General features: G+C 40.9%; 1 protein-coding gene across 2 annotated transcripts in view; it reads left to right on the plus strand.

The window, feature by feature from the left end:
• The window catches only part of LOC116691180 (PYD and CARD domain containing), a gene marked incomplete at its 5' end in the record, with an annotated part of 35,180 nt that overhangs the window by 24,406 nt on the left and 10,226 nt on the right, over positions 1-548 (plus strand).

Genomic DNA, 548 nt, shown 5'->3' on the forward strand with positions numbered 1-548 from the left:
GTTTTTGTAAAAATAGGCTAACAGTTGTGTCATAACCACGCAACTACTGTCGCATAGTCAACAAATCACCGTTCAGTTGTCATCAGCTGTTTAAGTTTAATTACTAACGTTAACTAGCATGTTAGCAGTAATTAGCCTGTACCTATGTTATCTCCTAACTAATACCTACACTCTCCGTCTCTGCTGATTGAGAATGATTGAGATTTTTATTGGCACAACTACCAGAAGACTTTCAGACACGTTGCCCACGTCACAACTACATCGTCAAGCTCAGTTGGAGGCTGCGCAGTAACGCTCAACATCACAGGAAAAGTGCTTTTATTTTCCTTCATTGGTCTCCATCCAGAACAACAGGATCTGTTGGTCCATTTCTTTAATTATCTATGCTTATAGTTCACTGCCTCTGTGAAAAAATGCCAAACACACAATGCAGAGATCTCTCGTCTCAGGGGGACATGAGGGAGGGAAGCACGGTCATTCGAAAATACTACCGGGTTTCTACTGATACAAATCGTCACCTTCCTAAAATAATCGCCTAAGTCATTTTT

This window comes from Etheostoma spectabile, chromosome 6 (assembly GCF_008692095.1).
Source record: "Etheostoma spectabile isolate EspeVRDwgs_2016 chromosome 6, UIUC_Espe_1.0, whole genome shotgun sequence".
NCBI classification, from domain to species: domain Eukaryota; kingdom Metazoa; phylum Chordata; class Actinopteri; order Perciformes; family Percidae; genus Etheostoma; species Etheostoma spectabile.